Source organism: Oncorhynchus kisutch, linkage group LG15, assembly GCF_002021735.2.
Source record: "Oncorhynchus kisutch isolate 150728-3 linkage group LG15, Okis_V2, whole genome shotgun sequence".
Classification (NCBI taxonomy): domain Eukaryota; kingdom Metazoa; phylum Chordata; class Actinopteri; order Salmoniformes; family Salmonidae; genus Oncorhynchus; species Oncorhynchus kisutch.
This window is the reverse complement of record NC_034188.2, coordinates 93,492,698-93,514,119: the sequence shown is the minus strand read 5'-3', so window position 1 is coordinate 93,514,119 and position 21,422 is coordinate 93,492,698. Positions and strand designations below refer to the sequence as shown.

Sequence of the window (21,422 nt, the reverse complement as noted above, 5' to 3'; positions counted from 1 at the left end):
CCTATATAACTACTGTCTATACTGTCTATACACACCATCCTATATAACTACTGTCTATACACACCATCCTATATAACTACTGTCTATACACACCATCCTATATAACTACTGTCTATACACACCATCCTATATAACTACTGTCTATACACACCATCCTATATAACTACTGTCTATACACACCATCCTATATAACTACTGTCTATACACACCATCCTATATAACTACTGTCTATACACACCATCCTATATATCTACTGTCTATACTGTCTATACACACCATCCTATATATCTACTGTCTATACTGTCTATACACACAATCCTATATAACTACTGTCTATACACACCATCCTATATATATCTACTATCTATAATGTCTATACACACCATCCTATATATCTACTGTCTATAATGTCTATACACACCATCCTATATATCTACTGTCTATACTGTCTATACACACCATCCTATATAACTACTGTCTATACACACCATCCTATATAACTACTGTCTATACACACCATCCTATATAACTACTGTCTATACTGTCTATACACACCATCATATATAACTACTGTCTATACTGTCTATACACACCATCCTATATAACTACTGTCTATACTGTCTATACACACCATCCTATATAACTACTGTCTATACTGTCTATACACACCATCCTATATAACTACTGTCTATACTGTCTATACACACCATCATATATAACTACTGTCTATACTGTCTATACACACCATCCTATATAACTACTGTCTATACACACCATCCTATATAACTACTGGCTATATACACCATCCTATAAAACTACTGGCTATACACACCATCCTGTATAACTACTGTCTATACTGTCTATACACACCATCATATATAACTACTGTCTATACTGTCTATACACACCATCCTATATAACTACTGTCTATACTGTCTATACACACCATCCTATATAACTACTGTCTATACTGTCTATACACACCATCCTATATAACTACTGTCTATACTGTCTATACACACCATCCTATATAACTACTGTCTATACTGTCTATACACACCATCCTATATAACTACTGTCTATACTGTCTATACACACCATCCTATATAACTACTGTCTATACTGTCTATACACACCATCCTATATAACTACTGTCTATACTGTCTATACACACCATCATATATAACTACTGTCTATACTGTCTATACACACCATCCTATATAACTACTGTCTATACTGTCTATACACACCATCCTATATATCTACTGTCTATACTGTCTATACACACCATCCTATATAACTACTGTCTATAATGTCTATACACACCATCCTGTATAACTACTGTCTATACACACCATCCTATATAACTACTGTCTATACTGTCTATACACACCATCATATATAACTACTGTCTATACTGTCTATACACACCATCATATATAACTACTGTCTATACTGTCTATACACACCATCCTATATAACTACTGTCTATACTGTCTATACACACCATCCTATATAACTACTGTCTATACTGTCTATACACACCATCCTATATAACTACTGTCTATACTGTCTATACACACCATCATATATAACTACTGTCTATACTGTCTATACACACCATCCTATATAACTACTGTCTATACACACCATCCTATATAACTACTGGCTATATACACCATCCTATAAAACTACTGGCTATACACACCATCCTGTATAACTACTGTCTATACTGTCTATACGCACCATCATATATAACTACTGTCTATACTGTCTATACACACCATCCTATATAACTACTGTCTATACTGTCTATACACACCATCCTATATAACTACTGTCTATACTGTCTATACACACCATCCTATATAACTACTGTCTATACTGTCTATACACACCATCCTATATAACTACTGTCTATACTGTCTATACACACCATCCTATATAACTACTGTCTATACTGTCTATACACACCATCCTATATAACTACTGTCTATACTGTCTATACACACCATCCTATATAACTACTGTCTATACTGTCTATACACACCATCATATATAACTACTGTCTATACTGTCTATACACACCATCCTATATAACTACTGTCTATACTGTCTATACACACCATCCTATATATCTACTGTCTATACTGTCTATACACACCATCCTATATAACTACTGTCTATAATGTCTATACACACCATCCTATATAACTACTGTCTATACACACCATCCTATATAACTACTGTCTATACTGTCTATACACACCATCCTATATAACTACTGTCTATACTGTCTATACACACCATCCTATATATCTACTGTCTATAATGTCTATACACACCATCCTATATATCTACTGTCTATAATGTCTATACACACCATCCTATATATCTACTGTCTATACTGTCTATACACACCATCCTATATAACTACTGTTTATACTGTCTATACACACCATCCTATATAACTACTGTCTATACACACCATCCTATATAACTACTGTCTATACACACCATCCTATATAACTACTGTCTATACACACCATCCTATATAACTACTGTCTATACTGTCTATACACACCATCCTATATAACTACTGTCTATACACACCATCCTATATAACTACTGTCTATACACACCATCCTATATAACTACTGTCTATACACACCATCATATATAACTACTGTCTATACTGTCTATACACACCATCATATATAACTACTGTCTATACTGTCTATACACACCATCCTATATAACTACTGTCTATACTGTCTATACACACCATCCTATATAACTACTGTCTATACTGTCTATACACACCATCCTATATAACTACTGTCTATACTGTCTATACACACCATCATATATAACTACTGTCTATACTGTCTATACACACCATCCTGTATAACTACTGTCTATACACACCATCCTATATAACTACTGTCTATACTGTCTATACACACCATCCTATATAACTACTGTCTATACTGTCTATACACACCATCCTATATAACTACTGTCTATACACACCATCCTATATAACTACTGTCTATACAAACCATCCTATATAACTACTGTCTATACTGTCTATACACACCATCCTATATAACTACTGTCTATACACACCATCCTATATAACTACTGTCTATACACACCATCCTATATAACTACTGTCTATACTGTCTATACACACCATCCTATATAACTACTGTCTATACACACCATCCTATATAACTACTGTCTATACACACCATCCTATAAAACTACTGTCTATACACACCATCCTGTATAACTACTGTCTATACTGTCTATACACACCATCATATATAACTACTGTCTATACTGTCTATACACACCATCCTATATAACTACTGTCTATACTGTCTATACACACCATCCTATATAACTACTGTCTATACTGTCTATACACACCATCCTATATAACTACTGTCTATACTGTCTATACACACCATCCTATATAACTACTGTCTATACTGTCTATACACACCATCCTATATAACTACTGTCTATACTGTCTATACACACCATCCTATATAACTACTGTCTATACTGTCTATACACACCATCCTATATAACTACTGTCTATACTGTCTATACACACCATCATATATAACTACTGTCTATACTGTCTATACACACCATCCTATATAACTACTGTCTATACTGTCTATACACACCATCCTATATATCTACTGTCTATACTGTCTATACACACCATCCTATATAACTACTGTCTATAATGTCTATACACACCATCCTATATAACTACTGTCTATACACACCATCCTATATAACTACTGTCTATACTGTCTATACACACCATCCTATATAACTACTGTCTATACTGTCTATACACACCATCCTATATCTACTGTCTATAATGTCTATACACACCATCCTATATATCTACTGTCTATAATGTCTATACACACCATCCTATATATCTACTGTCTATACTGTCTATACACACCATCCTATATAACTACTGTCTATACTGTCTATACACACCATCCTATATAACTACTGTCTATACACACCATCCCATATAACTACTGTCTATACACACCATCCTATATAACTACTGTCTATACACACCATCCTATATAACTACTGTCTATACTGTCTATACACACCATCCTATATAACTACTGTCTATACACACCATCCTATATAACTACTGTCTATACACACCATCCTATATAACTACTGTCTATACACACCATCCTATATAACTACTGTCTATACTGTCTATACACACCATCATATATAACTACTGTCTATACTGTCTATACACACCATCCTATATAACTACTGTCTATACTGTCTATACACACCATCCTATATAACTACTGTCTATACTGTCTATACACACCATCCTATATAACTACTGTCTATACTGTCTATACACACCATCATATATAACTACTGTCTATACTGTCTATACACACCATCCTGTATAACTACTGTCTATACACACCATCCTATATAACTACTGTCTATACTGTCTATACACACCATCCTATATAACTACTGTCTATACTGTCTATACACACCATCCTATATAACTACTGTCTATACACACCATCCTATATAACTACTGTCTATACACACCATCCTATATAACTACTGTCTATACTGTCTATACACACCATCCTATATAACTACTGTCTATACACACCATCCTATATAACTACTGTCTATACACACCATCCTATATAACTACTGTCTATACTGTCTATACACACCATCCTATATAACTACTGTCTATACACACCATCCTATATAACTACTGTCTATACACACCATCCTATATAACTACTGTCTATACACACCATCCTATATAACTACTGTCTATACACACCATCCTATATAACTACTGTCTATACTGTCTATACACACCATCCTATATAACTACTGTCTATACACACCATCCTATATAACTACTGTCTATACACACCATCCTATATAACTACTATCTATACACACACCATCCTATATAACTACTGTCTATACACACCATCCTATATAACTACTGTCTATACACACCATCCTATATAACTACTGTCTATACTGTCTATACACACCATCCTATATAACTACTGTCTATACTGTCTATACACACCATCCTATATAACTACTGTCTATACTGTCTATACACACCATCCTATATAACTACTGTCTATACACACCATCCTATATAACTACTGTCTATACACACCATCCTATATAACTACTGTCTATACACACCATCCTATATAACTACTGTCTATACACACCATCCTATATAACTACTGTCTATACTGTCTATACACACCATCATATATAACTACTGTCTATACACACCATCCTATATAACTACTGTCTATACAGACCATCCTATTATAACTACTGTCTATACACACCATCCTATATAACTACTGTCTATACACACCATCCTATATAACTACTGTCTATACACACCATCCTATATAACTACTGTCTATACACACCATCCTATATAACTACTGTCTATACACACCATCCTATATAACTACTGTCTATACACACCATCCTATATAACTACTGTCTATACACACCATCCTATATAACTACTGTCTGTACTGTCTATACACACCATCCTATATAACTACTGTCTATACACACCATCCTATATAACTACTGTCTATACACACCATCCTATATAACTACTGTCTATACTGTCTATACACACCATCCTATATAACTACTGTCTATACACACCATCCTATATAACTACTGTCTATACACACCATCCTATATAACTACTGTCTATACTGTCTATACACACCATCCTATATAACTACTGTCTATACTGTCTATACACACCATCCTATATAACTACTGTCTATACTGTCTATACACACCATCCTATATAACTACTGTCTATACTGTCTATACACACCATCCTATATAACTACTGTCTATACTGTCTATACACACCATCCTATATAACTACTGTCTATACACACCATCCTATATAACTACTGTCTATACACACCATCCTATATAACTACTGTCTATACACACCATCCTATATAACTACTGTCTATACTGTCTATACACACCATCCTATATAACTACTGTCTATACTGTCTATACACACCATCCTATATAACTACTGTCTATACACACCATCTATATAACTACTGTCTATACACACCATCCTATATAACTACTGTCTGTACTGTCTATACACACCATCCTATATAACTACTGTCTATACTGTCTATACACACCATCCTATATAACTACTGTCTATACACACCATCCTATATAACTACTGTCTATACACACCATCCTATATAACTACTGTCTATACACACCATCCTATATAACTACTGTCTATACACACCATCCTATATAACTACTGTCTATACACACCATCCTATATAACTACTGTCTATACACACCATCCTATATAACTACTGTCTATACACACCATCCTATATAACTACTGTCTATACACACCATCCTATATAACTACTGTCTATACACACCATCCTATATAACTACTGTCTATACTGTCTATACACACCATCCTATATAACTACTGTCTATACACACCATCCTATATAACTACTGTCTATACACACCATCCTATATAACTACTGTCTATACACACCATCCTATATAACTACTGTCTATACACACCATCCTATATAACTACTGTCTATACACACCATCCTATATAACTACTGTCTATACACACCATCCTATATAACTACTGTCTATACACACCATCCTATATAACTACTGTCTATACACACCATCCTATATAACTACTGTCTATACACACCATCCTATATAACTACTGTCTATACACACCATCCTATATAACTACTGTCTATACACACCATCCTATATAACTACTGTCTATACACACCATCCTATATAACTACTGTCTATACACACCATCATATATAACTACTGTCTATACACACCATCCTATATAACTACTGTCTATACTGTCTATACACACCATCCTATATAACTACTGTCTATACTGTCTATACACACCATCATATATAACTACTGTCTATACTGTCTATACACACCATCCTATATAACTACTGTCTATACACACCATCCTATATAACTACTGGCTATACACACCATCCTATATAACTACTGTCTATACACACCATCCTATATAACTACTGTCTATACTGTCTATACACACCATCTATATAACTACTGTCTATACTGTCTATACACACCATCCTATATAACTACTGTCTATACTGTCTATACACACCATCCTATATAACTACTGTCTATACTGTCTATACACACCATCCTATATACTACTGTCTATACTGTCTATACACACCATCCTATATAACTACTGTCTATACACACCATCCTATATAACTACTGTCTATACTGTCTATACACACCATCCTATATAACTACTGTCTATACACACCATCCTATATAACTACTGTCTATACACACCATCCTATATAACTACTGTCTATACACACCATCCTATATAACTACTGTCTATACTGTCTATACACACCATCCTATATAACTACTGTCTATACACACCATCCTATATAACTACTGTCTATACACACCATCCTATATAACTACTGTCTATACACACCATCCTATATAACTACTGTCTATACACACCATCCTATATAACTACTGTCTATACACACCATCCTATATAACTACTGTCTATACACACCATCCTATATAACTACTGTCTATACACACCATCCTATATAACTACTGTCTATACACACCATCCTATATATCTACTGTCTATACTGTCTATACACACCATCCTATATATCTACTGTCTATACTGTCTATACACACCATCCTATATAACTACTGTCTATACACACCATCCTATATATATCTACTGTCTATAATGTCTATACACACCATCCTATATATCTACTGTCTATAATGTCTATACACACCATCCTATATATCTACTGTCTATACTGTCTATACACACCATCCTATATAACTACTGTCTATACACACCATCCTATATAACTACTGTCTATACACACCATCCCATATAACTACTGTCTATACACACCATCCTATATAACTACTGTCTATACACACCATCCTATATAACTACTGTCTATACTGTCTATACACACCATCCTATATAACTACTGTCTATACACACCATCCTATATAACTACTGTCTATACACACCATCCTATATAACTACTGTCTATACTGTCTATACACACCATCATATATAACTACTGTCTATACTGTCTATACACACCATCATATATAACTACTGTCTATACTGTCTATACACACCATCCTATATAACTACTGTCTATACTGTCTATACACACCATCCTATATAACTACTGTCTATACACACCATCCTATATAACTACTGTCTATACACACCATCCTATATAACTACTGTCTATACACACCATCCTATATAACTACTGTCTATACTGTCTATACACACCATCCTATATAACTACTGTCTATACTGTCTATACACACCATCCTATATAACTACTGTCTATACACACCATCCTATATAACTACTGTCTATACACACCATCCTATATAACTACTGTCTATACTGTCTATACACACCATCCTATATAACTACTGTCTATACTGTCTATACACACCATCCTATATAACTACTGTCTATACACACCATCCTATATAACTACTGTCTATACACACCATCCTATATAACTACTGTCTATACACACCATCCTATATAACTACTGTCTATACACACCATCCTATATAACTACTGTCTATACACACCATCCTATATAACTACTGTCTATACACACCATCCTATATAACTACTGTCTATACACACCATCCTATATAACTACTGTCTATACACACCATCCTATATAACTACTGTCTATACACACCATCCTATATAACTACTGTCTATACTGTCTATACACACCATCATATATAACTACTGTCTATACACACCATCCTATATAACTACTGTCTATACACACCATCCTATATAACTACTGTCTATACACACCATCCTATATAACTACTGTCTATACACACCATCCTATATAACTACTGTCTATACACACCATCCTATATAACTACTGTCTATACACACCATCCTATATAACTACTGTCTATACACACCATCCTATATAACTACTGTCTATACACACCATCCTATATAACTACTGTCTATACACACCATCCTATATAACTACTGTCTATACACACCATCCTATATAACTACTGTCTATACACACCATCCTATATAACTACTGTCTATACACACCATCCTATATAACTACTGTCTATACACACCATCATATATAACTACTGTCTATACACACCATCATATATAACTACTGTATATACTGTCTATACACACCGTCCTATATAACTACTGTCTATACTGTCTATACACACCATCATATATAACTACTGTCTATACTGTCTATACACACCATCCTATATAACTACTGTCTATACACACCATCCTATATAACTACTGGCTATACACACCATCCTATATAACTACTGGCTATACACACCATCCTGTATAACTACTGTCTATACTGTCTATACGCACCATCATATATAACTACTGTCTATACTGTCTATACACACCATCCTATATAACTACTGTCTATACTGTCTATACACACCATCCTATATAACTACTGTCTATACTGTCTATACACACCATCCTATATATATCTACTGTCTATACTGTCTATACACACCATCCTATATAACTACTGTCTATACACACCATCCTATATAACTACTGTCTATACTGTCTATACACACCATCCTATATCACTACTGTCTATACACACCATCCTGTATAACTACTGTCTATACACACCATCCTATATAACTACTGTCTATACACACCATCCTATATAACTACTGTCTATACTGTCTATACACACCATCCTATATAACTACTGTCTATACACACCATCCTATATAACTACTGTCTATACACACCATCCTATATAACTACTGTCTATACACACCATCCTATATAACTACTGTCTATACACACCATCCTATATAACTACTGTCTATACACACCATCCTATATAACTACTGTCTATACACACCATCCTATATAACTACTGTCTATACACACCATCCTATATAACTACTGTCTATACACACCATCCTATATATCTACTGTCTATACTGTCTATACACACCATCCTATATATCTACTGTCTATACTGTCTATACACACCATCCTATATAACTACTGTCTATACACACCATCCTATATATATCTACTGTCTATAATGTCTATACACACCATCCTATATATCTACTGTCTATAATGTCTATACACACCATCCTATATATCTACTGTCTATACTGTCTATACACACCATCCTATATAACTACTGTCTATACACACCATCCTATATAACTACTGTCTATACACACCATCCCATATAACTACTGTCTATACACACCATCCTATATAACTACTGTCTATACACACCATCCTATATAACTACTGTCTATACTGTCTATACACACCATCCTATATAACTACTGTCTATACACACCATCCTATATAACTACTGTCTATACACACCATCATATATAACTACTGTCTATACTGTCTATACACACCATCATATATAACTACTGTCTATACTGTCTATACACACCATCATATATAACTACTGTCTATACTGTCTATACACACCATCCTATATAACTACTGTCTATACTGTCTATACACACCATCCTATATAACTACTGTCTATACTGTCTATACACACCATCATATATAACTACTGTCTATACTGTCTATACACACCATCCTATATAACTACTGTCTATACACACCATCCTATATAACTACTGGCTATACACACCATCCTATAAAACTACTGGCTATACACACCATCCTGTATAACTACTGTCTATACTGTCTATACGCACCATCATATATAACTACTGTCTATACTGTCTATACACACCATCCTATATAACTACTGTCTATACTGTCTATACACACCATCCTATATAACTACTGTCTATACTGTCTATACACACCATCCTATATAACTACTGTCTATACTGTCTATACACACCATCCTATATAACTACTGTCTATACTGTCTATACACACCATCCTATATAACTACTGTCTATACTGTCTATACACACCATCCTATATAACTACTGTCTATACTGTCTATACACACCATCCTATATAACTACTGTCTATACTGTCTATACACACCATCCTATATAACTACTGTCTATACTGTCTATACACACCATCCTATATAACTACTGTCTATACTGTCTATACACACCATCCTATATAACTACTGTCTATACTGTCTATACACACCATCCTATATAACTACTGTCTATACTGTCTATACACACCATCCTATATAACTACTGTCTATACACACCATCCTATATAACTACTGTCTATACTGTCTATACACACCATCCTATATAACTACTGTCTATACTGTCTATACACACCATCCTATATAACTACTGTCTATAATGTCTATACACACCATCCTATATAACTACTGTCTATAATGTCTATACACACCATCCTATATAACTACTGTCTATACTGTCTATACACACCATCCTATATAACTACTGTCTATACTGTCTATACACACCATCCTATATAACTACTGTCTATACACACCATCCTATATAACTACTGTCTATACACACCATCCTATATAACTACTGTCTATACACACCATCCTATATAACTACTGTCTATACACACCATCCTATATAACTACTGTCTATACTGTCTATACACACCATCCTATATAACTACTGTCTATACTGTCTATACACACCATCCTATATAACTACTGTCTATACTGTCTATACACACCATCCTATATAACTACTGTCTATACTGTCTATACACACCATCCTATATAACTACTGTCTATACACACCATCCTATATAACTACTGTCTATACTGTCTATACACACCATCCTATATAACTACTGTCTATACTGTCTATACACACCATCCTATATAACTACTGTCTATACTGTCTATACACACCATCCTATATATCTACTGTCTATAATGTCTATACACACCATCCTATATAACTACTGTCTATACTGTCTATACACACCATCCTATATAACTACTGTCTATACTGTCTATACACACCATCCTATATAACTACTGTCTATACACACCATCCTATATAACTACTGTCTATACACACCATCCTATATAACTACTGTCTATACACACCATCCTATATAACTACTGTCTATACTGTCTATACACACCATCCTATATAACTACTGTCTATACACACCATCCTATATAACTACTGTCTATACACACCATCCTATATAACTACTGGTGTCTATACACACCTAGATGTGTATAAGAGACAGATCCTATATAACTACTGTCTATACTGTCTATACACACCATCCTATATAACTACTGTCTATACTGTCTATACACACCATCCTATATAACTACTGTCTATACACTACCATCATCCTATATAACTACTGTCTATACACACCATCCTATATAACTACTGTCTATACTGTCTATACACACCATCCTATAACTACTGTCTATACTGTCTATACACACCATCCTATATAACTACTGTCTATACTGTCTATACACACCATCCTATATAACTACTGTCTATACTGTCTATACACACCATCCTATATAACTACTGTCTATACACACCATCCTATATAACTACTGTCTATACACACCATCCTATATAACTACTGTCTATACACACCATCCTATATAACTACTGTCTCTACTGTCTATACACACCATCCTATATAACTACTGTCTATACTGTCTATACACACCATCCTATATAACTACTGTCTATACACACCATCATATATAACTACTGTCTATACACACCATCCTATATAACTACTGTCTATACTGTCTATACACACCATCCTATATAACTACTGTCTATACTGTCTATACACACCATCCTATATAACTACTGTCTATACACACCATCCTATATAACTACTGTCTATACACACCATCCTATATAACTACTGTCTATACACACCATCCTATATAACTACTGTCTATACACACCATCCTATATAACTACTGTCTATACACACCATCCTATATAACTACTGTCTATACACACCATCCTATATAACTACTGTCTATACACACCATCCTATATAACTACTGTCTATACACACCATCCTATATAACTACTGTCTATACACACCATCCTATATAACTACTGTCTATACTGTCTATACACACCATCCTATATAACTACTGTCTATACACACCATCCTATATAACTACTGTCTATACACACCATCCTATATAACTACTGTCTATACACACCATCCTATATAACTACTGTCTATACACACCATCCTATATAACTACTGTCTATACACACCATCCTATATAACTACTGTCTATACACACCATCCTATATAACTACTGTCTATACACACCATCCTATATAACTACTGTCTATACACACCATCCTATATAACTACTGTCTATACACACCATCCTATATAACTACTGTCTATACACACCATCCTATATAACTACTGTCTATACACACCATCCTATATAACTACTGTCTATACACACCATCCTATATAACTACTGTCTATACACACCATCATATATAACTACTGTCTATACACACCATCCATATAACTACTGTATATACTGTCTATACACACCATCCTATATAACTACTGTCTATACTGTCTATACACACCATCCTATATAACTACTGTCTATACTGTCTATACACACCATCCTATATAACTACTGTCTATACACACCATCCTATATAACTACTGTCTATACACACCATCCTATATAACTACTGTCTATACACACCATCCTGTATAACTACTGTCTATACTGTCTATACACACCATCTATATAACTACTGTCTATACTGTCTATACACACCATCCTATATAACTACTGTCTATACTGTCTATACACACCATCCTATATAACTACTGTCTATACTGTCTATACACACCATCCTATATAACTACTGTCTATACTGTCTATACACACCATCCTATATAACTACTGTCTATACACACCATCCTATATAACTACTGTCTATACTGTCTATACACACCATCCTATATAACTACTGTCTATACACACCATCCTATATAACTACTGTCTATACACACCATCCTATATAACTACTGTCTATACACACCATCCTATATAACTACTGTCTATACTGTCTATACACACCATCCTATATAACTACTGTCTATACACACCATCCTATATAACTACTGTCTATACACACCATCCTATATAACTACTGTCTATACACACCATCCTATATAACTACTGTCTATACACACCATCCTATATAACTACTGTCTATACACACCATCCTATATAACTACTGTCTATACACACCATCCTATATAACTACTGTCTATACACACCATCCTATATAACTACTGTCTATACACACCATCCTATATACTACTGTCTATACTGTCTATACACACCATCCTATATATCTACTGTCTATACTGTCTATACACACCATCCTATATAACTACTGTCTATACACACCATCCTATATATATCTACTGTCTATAATGTCTATACACACCATCCTATATATCTACTGTCTATATGTCTATACACACCATCCTATATACTACTGTCTATACTGTCTATACACACCATCCTATATAACTACTGTCTATACACACCATCCTATATAACTACTGTCTATACACACCATCCCATATAACTACTGTCTATACACACCATCCTATATAACTACTGTCTATACACACCATCCTATATAACTACTGTCTATACTGTCTATACACACCATCCTATATAACTACTGTCTATACACACCATCCTATATAACTACTGTCTATACACACCATCATATATAACTACTGTCTATACTGTCTATACACACCATCATATATAACTACTGTCTATACTGTCTATACACACCATCCTATATAACTACTGTCTATACTGTCTATACACACCATCCTATATAACTACTGTCTATACTGTCTATACACACCATCCTATATAACTACTGTCTATACTGTCTATACACACCATCATATATAACTACTGTCTATACTGTCTATACACACCATCCTATATAACTACTGTCTATACACACCATCCTATATAACTACTGTCTATACACACCATCCTATAAACTACTGTCTATACACACCATCCTATATAACTACTGTCTATACTGTCTATACACACCATCATATATAACTACTGTCTATACTGTCTATACACACCATCCTATATAACTACTGTCTATACTGTCTATACACACCATCCTATATAACTACTGTCTATACTGTCTATACACACCATCCTATATAACTACTGTCTATACTGTCTATACACACCATCCTATATAACTACTGTCTATACTGTCTATACACACCATCCTATATAACTACTGTCTATACTGTCTATACACACCATCCTATATAACTACTGTCTATACTGTCTATACACACCATCCTATATAACTACTGTCTATACTGTCTATACACACCATCCTATATAACTACTGTCTATACTGTCTATACACACCATCCTATATAACTACTGTCTATACTGTCTATACACACCATCCTATATATCTACTGTCTATACTGTCTATACACACCATCCTATATAACTACTGTCTATACTGTCTATACACACCATCCTATATAACTACTGTCTATACACACCATCCTATATAACTACTGTCTATACTGTCTATACACACCATCCTATATAACTACTGTCTATACTGTCTATACACACCTCCTATATAACTACTGTCTATACTGTCTATACACACCATCCTATATAACTACTGTCTATACTGTCTATACACACCATCCTATATAACTACTGTCTATACTGTCTATACACACCATCCTATATAACTACTGTCTATACTGTCTATACACACCATCCTATATAACTACTGTCTATACACACCATCCTATATAACTACTGTCTATACACACCATCCTATATAACTACTGTCTATACACACCATCCTATATAACTACTGTCTATACACACCATCCTATATAACTACTGTCTATACTGTCTATACACACCATCCTATATAACTACTGTCTATACTGTCTATACACACCATCCTATATAACTACTGTCTATACTGTCTATACACACCATCCTATATAACTACTGTCTATACTGTCTATACACACCATCCTATATAACTACTGTCTATACACACCATCCTATATAACTACTGTCTATACTGTCTATACACACCATCCTATATAACTACTGTCTATACTGTCTATACACACCATCCTATATAACTACTGTCTATACTGTCTATACACACCATCCTATATAACTACTGTCTATACTGTCTATACACACCATCCTATATAACTACTGTCTATACTGTCTATACACACCATCCTATATAACTACTGTCTATACTGTCTATACACACCATCCTATATAACTACTGTCTATACACACCATCCTATATAACTACTGTCTATACACACCATCCTATATAACTACTGTCTATACACACCATCCTATATAACTACTGTCTATACTGTCTATACACACCATCCTATATAACTACTGTCTATACACACCATCCTATATAACTACTGTCTATACACACCATCCTATATAACTACTGTCTATACTGTCTATACACACCATCCTATATAACTACTGTCTATACTGTCTATACACACCATCCTATATAACTACTGTCTATACTGTCTATACACACCATCCTATATAACTACTGTCTATACTGTCTATACACACCATCCTATATAACTACTGTCTATACTGTCTATACACACCATCCTATATAACTACTGTCTATACACACCATCCTATATAACTACTGTCTATACTGTCTATACACACCATCCTATATAACTACTGTCTATACTGTCTATACACACCATCCTATATAACTACTGTCTATACACACCATCCTATATAACTACTGTCTATACACACCATCCTATATAACTACTGTCTATACTGTCTATACACACCATCCTATATAACTACTGTCTATACACACCATCCTATATAACTACTGTCTATACACACCATCCTATATAACTACTGTCTATACTGTCTATACACACCATCCTATATAACTACTGTCTATACACACCATCCTATATAACTACTGTCTATACACACCATCCTATATAACTACTGTCTATACACACCATCCTATATAACTACTGTCTATACACACCATCCTATATAACTACTGTCTATACTGTCTATACACACCATCCTATATAACTACTGTCTATACACACCATCCTATATAACTACTGTCTATACACACCATCCTATATAACTACTGTCTATACACACCATCCTATATAACTACTGTCTATACACACCATCCTATATAACTACTGTCTATACACACCATCCTATATAACTACTGTCTATACTGTCTATACACACCATCCTATATAACTACTGTCTATACTGTCTATACACACCATCCTATATAACTACTGTCTATACTGTCTATACACACCATCCTATATAACTACTGTCTATACACACCATCCTATATAACTACTGTCTATACACACCATCCTATATAACTACTGTCTATACACACCATCCTATATAACTACTGTCTATACACACCATCCTATATAACTACTGTCTATACTGTCTATACACACCATCCTATATAACTACTGTCTATACACACCATCCTATATAACTACTGTCTATACACACCATCCTATATAACTACTGTCTATACACACCATCCTATATAACTACTGTCTATACTGTCTATACACACCATCCTATATAACTACTGTCTATACTGTCTATACACACCATCCTATATATCTACTGTCTATACTGTCTATACACACCATCCTATATAACTACTGTCTATACTGTCTATACACACCATCCTATATAACTACTGTCTATACACACCATCCTATATAACTACTGTCTATACTGTCTATACACACCATCCTATATAACTACTGTCTATACTGTCTATACACACCATCCTATATAACTACTGTCTATACTGTCTATACACACCATCCTATATAACTACTGTCTATACTGTCTATACACACCATCCTATATACTACTGTCTATACTGTCTATACACACCATCCTATATAACTACTGTCTATACTGTCTATACACACCATCCTATATAACTACTGTCTATACACACCATCCTATATAACTACTGTCTATACACACCATCCTATATAACTACTGTCTATACACACCATCCTATATAACTACTGTCTATACTGTCTATACACACCATCCTATATAACTACTGTCTATACACACCATCCTATATAACTACTGTCTATACACACCATCCTATATAACTACTGTCTATACTGTCTATACACACCATCCTATATAACTACTGTCTATACTGTCTATACACACCATCCTATATAACTACTGTCTATACTGTCTATACACACCATCCTATATAACTACTGTCTATACACACCATCCTATATAACTACTGTCTATACTGTCTATACACACCATCCTATATAACTACTGTCTATACTGTCTATACACACCATCCTATATAACTACTGTCTATACACACCATCCTATATAACTACTGTCTATACTGTCTATACACACCATCCTATATAACTACTGTCTATACACACCATCCTATATAACTACTGTCTATACTGTCTATACACACCATCCTATATAACTACTGTCTATACACACCATCCTATATAACTACTGTCTATACACACCATCCTATATAACTACTGTCTATACTGTCTATACACACCATCCTATATAACTACTGTCTATACACACCATCCTATATAACTACTGTCTATACACACCATCCTATATAACTACTGTCTATACACACCATCCTATATAACTACTGTCTATACACACCATCCTATATAACTACTGTCTATACTGTCTATACACACCATCCTATATAACTACTGTCTATACACACCATCCTATATAACTACTGTCTATACACACCATCCTATATAACTACTGTCTATACACACCATCCTATATAACTACTGTCTATACACACCATCCTATATAACTACTGTCTATACACACCATCCTATATAACTACTGTCTATACTGTCTATACACACCATCCTATATAACTACTGTCTATACTGTCTATACACACCATCCTATATAACTACTGTCTATACTGTCTATACACACCATCCTATATAACTACTGTCTATACACACCATCCTATATAACTACTGTCTATACACACCATCCTATATAACTACTGTCTATACACACCATCCTATATAACTACTGTCTATACACACCATCCTATATAACTACTGTCTATACTGTCTATACACACCATCTCTATAACTACTGTCTATACACACCATCCTATATAACTACTGTCTATACACACCATCCTATATAACTACTGTCTATACACACCATCCTATATAACTACTGTCTATACACACCATCCTATATAACTACTGTCTATACACACCATCCTATATAACTACTGTCTATACACACCATCCTATATAACTACTGTCTATACACACCATCCTATATAACTACTGTCTATACACACCATCCTATATAACTACTGTCTATACACACCATCCTATATAACTACTGTCTATACTGTCTATACACACCATCCTATATAACTACTGTCTATACACACCATCCTATATAACTACTGTCTATACACACCATCCTATATAACTACTGTCTATACTGTCTATACACACCATCCTATATAACTACTGTCTATACACACCATCCTATATAACTACTGTCTATACACACCATCCTATATAACTACTGTCTATACTGTCTATACACACCATCCTATATAACTACTGTCTATACTGTCTATACACACCATCCTATATAACTACTGTCTATACTGTCTATACACACCATCCTATATAACTACTGTCTATACACACCATCCTATATAACTACTGTCTATACACACCATCCTATATAACTACTGTCTATACACACCATCCTATATAACTACTGTCTATACACACCATCCTATATAACTACTGTCTATACACACCATCCTATATAACTACTGTCTATACTGTCTATACACACCATCCTATATAACTACTGTCTATACACACCATCCTATATAACTACTGTCTATACACACCATCCTATATAACTACTGTCTATACTGTCTATACACACCATCCTATATAACTACTGTCTATACACACCATCCTATATAACTACTGTCTATACACACCATCCTATATAACTACTGTCTATACTGTCTATACACACCATCCTATATAACTACTGTCTATACTGTCTATACACACCATCCTATATAACTACTGTCTATACTGTCTATACACACCATCCTATATAACTACTGTCTATACTGTCTATACACACCATCCTATATAACTACTGTCTATACTGTCTATACACACCATCCTATATAACTACTGTCTATACACACCATCCTATATAACTACTGTCTATACACACCATCCTATATAACTACTGTCTATACTGTCTATACACACCATCCTATATAACTACTGTCTATACTGTCTATACACACCATCCTATATAACTACTGTCTATACACACCATCCTATATAACTACTGTCTATACACACCATCCTATATAACTACTGTCTATACTGTCTATACACACCATCCTATATAACTACTGTCTATACTGTCTATACACACCATCCTATATAACTACTGTCTATACACACCATCCTATATAACTACTGTCTATACACACCATCCTATATAACTACTGTCTATACACACCATCCTATATAACTACTGTCTATACACACCATCCTATATAACTACTGTCTATACACACCATCCTATATAACTACTGTCTATACACACCATCCTATATAACTACTGTCTATACACACCATCCTATATAACTACTGTCTATACACACCATCCTATATAACTACTGTCTATACACACCATCCTATATAACTACTGTCTATACACACCATCCTATATAACTACTGTCTATACACACCATCCTATATAACTACTGTCTATACACACCATCCTATATAACTACTGTCTATACACACCATCCTATATAACTACTGTCTATACACACCATCCTATATAACTACTGTCTATACACACCATCCTATATAACTACTGTCTATACACACCATCCTATATAACTACTGTCTATACTGTCTATACACACCATCCTATATAACTACTGTCTATACACACCATCCTATATAACTACTG

General features: G+C 34.2%; 1 protein-coding gene across 1 annotated transcript in view; it reads left to right on the top strand.

Annotated features, from left to right (window-relative positions):
* The window catches only part of gab2 (GRB2-associated binding protein 2), a 242,690-nt gene that overhangs the window by 195,459 nt on the left and 25,809 nt on the right, over window positions 1-21,422 (top strand).